This window comes from Vespa mandarinia, chromosome 14 (assembly GCF_050613455.1).
Source record: "Vespa mandarinia isolate Hongniang chromosome 14, ASM5061345v1, whole genome shotgun sequence".
NCBI classification, from domain to species: Eukaryota; Metazoa; Arthropoda; class Insecta; order Hymenoptera; family Vespidae; genus Vespa; species Vespa mandarinia.
In genome coordinates, this window is record NC_140823.1 from 1,672,501 (window position 1) to 1,675,000 (window position 2,500).

The following is a 2,500-nucleotide window of genomic DNA, read 5'->3' on the forward strand; positions in this document are numbered from 1 at the left end:
ACGTCACATAATTTCTAGTAAAAGACAAAATAAATGTTTCCCTTGCACGAACAAAATAGAATTCTGTTACTCTTTTCAACGTTTCTCTCTCAATGGAAGATTTCTAATGAATTATATCGAAAGCTACTGGACATCTAATTAATTAAATTTCGAACACGTATCGTTTCTCTCTCTCTCTCTCTCTCTCTCTCTCTCTTTCTCTCTATTTATCTATCTTCTTCGATTAAAAAAAAAAAAAAAAAAAAAAAAGGAAAAAGAATAAACGACGAACACAAATCCTCCCCATCAACCTCATTCCCACTTCCCACCCTCACCACCATCCTCCGTCACTTCTCGAAATCTCTATCTCATTCTATCAAATCTATGCGATTTATGCTAATGAAACGAATTTATAACACATGCGTGATATTAACCGACGATTTTCCTTCCGCTTGATGTCCATTCGTTATATGCAATTTTCATGATTGGATTCGCTTCGAATATATCGATTTCAGAATTAACAAGAGACATCCATGTTTTATAATAGAGACAGGAAGATTTTCGATGGGATTCGTAAAAACGATAGGCTGTTTACTCGGAGGATGAAAAAAAGATAGAGAAAGAGAGAGAGATAGAGAGAGAAAGAATAAAATTTCGTTTCATAGATCGAGTCACAATAGACAAAATTCATCAAAAAATAATATCTTAAGGAACGTAAAAAAGAAAGACAATACGAGATAAAAATGATAAGATTATATACGATAATTATATTAAAATATGAAATTTCGATGATATTATGTGAAAATATGAGAAATAAAAAGAGAGAGAACTTTCATAGTTCGAACTCGTTCGAGAAAAATTCGTATTTTAGCACGTAAATTAATTTAAGATTGAACGATAAAAAACACAAGATGTGATAACAATAATAAAATTAGACAAGAAGAGAAATAAATTGTATATATATATATATATAAATATAAAATATTAATTTCTCTTTCCCCTTTCTCCCTTTCTCTTTTTATTTCTTTTTTCGTTTTTGTTGCGCGAACTATGATATTACGAAAAAGTGAGAAATAAAAGTACTTGCTATGGTTTAAAGTGAGAAAGAGAGGTAAGGAAGAAGGATCCGGTAAAGATAGTCGAGAGAAATTCCCAAGGGTGGTTGGTGCAAGGGTGGTACAAATCCTGGGGTAGTTAAGGCGTCTTAAGCGTCCTGTATATATTCCTCCAATTTTGCACGAACGAGATGTAATTGGGTCTTGCTTTCCCGACCATTCCTACTTGCACGAATAGAGGGATAGAGGGAGAGGGAGAAAAAGAGAGAGAGAGAGAGAGGGAAAGAGAGTGGAAGACAAAGAGAAAGAGAGAAAGTCACGTAGATAGAAACACGTGGAAGAGAGGACCTCTTTCTCTTTCTCTTTCTCTTTCTCTTTCTCTTTCTCTTTCTCTTTCTCTTTCTCTTTCTCTTTCTCTTTCTCTTTCTCTTTCTCTTTCTCTGTCTCTATCTCTTTCTCTTCTTCGTTGTAAGTATCGTGTTCCTGGTTATCCGCAATGACTTTCAAGTCTACGGATTAAAGCGTTCGGCGTGTGACTAGGAAGTTCTAAGAGCAACTGCAAGGAACGATTTTTGATTATGAAATAAAAAATAGAGAGAGAGAGGGAGAGAGAAAGAAAGAGAGAGAAGGAGAGGTGTATCGATCGATTCTTTGATCTATCAAAATCAAACGATATCTTTTCTTATTCTTATCAAATGAATAATTATATTAAATCAAACGCGATAAAATCCTTTTCGTGATTTTTTTTCTTTTATTTGAAAAATCACAAATAAAGGTATCGTATGGATAAACGTATGCATGTATATATATAGATCTGTCGCGTTAGTTATTTTATTGAAGAAACGTATCTTTAACTCGATTCAAAAGACGTGTCACGTTCTATGCTACGAACCACATCGATTATCCAAATTCTATTTTACGCTCGAATAATGCCTGACCTAACTACTGAGTTAGCTAAATTTAGTTCGACCGACGTATTATTTTTTTCTTTCTCTTGTACTTTTTTTTTGCTCCTTTTTTTTTTTTTTTTTACTGTTTTTCTTCTTTCAAAATGCTTTGGTTTTGAAATTGAAGTGAATGAAATCTCAATTGAATGAATATTTCTTTTTCAATAACGCGCCTCTTTTCTCTCTCTCTCTCTCTCTCTCTCTCTCTCTCTTTCTCTCTCTCTCTCTCAAACACACTCCCTTTGACAATTTTTTCTTTTTACGATATTAACAATTATTAACGAAGTTTTGACATTGTTGTTTCGTTGATCATTAAAAAAAAAAAAAAAAACAGAAACAAAAAAAAACAAAAAAAGAAAAAATAATTATTTCGTATTTATCCTATAAAATATATACATACATATATATATATATATATATATATATATATTTTTTTTTTTTCTGTCCACAATCAACTTAAAAGCAAATATCTAAGATCGAGTGATTAACTTACGTGGTTGCGGTAAAAAAAGCCCCACG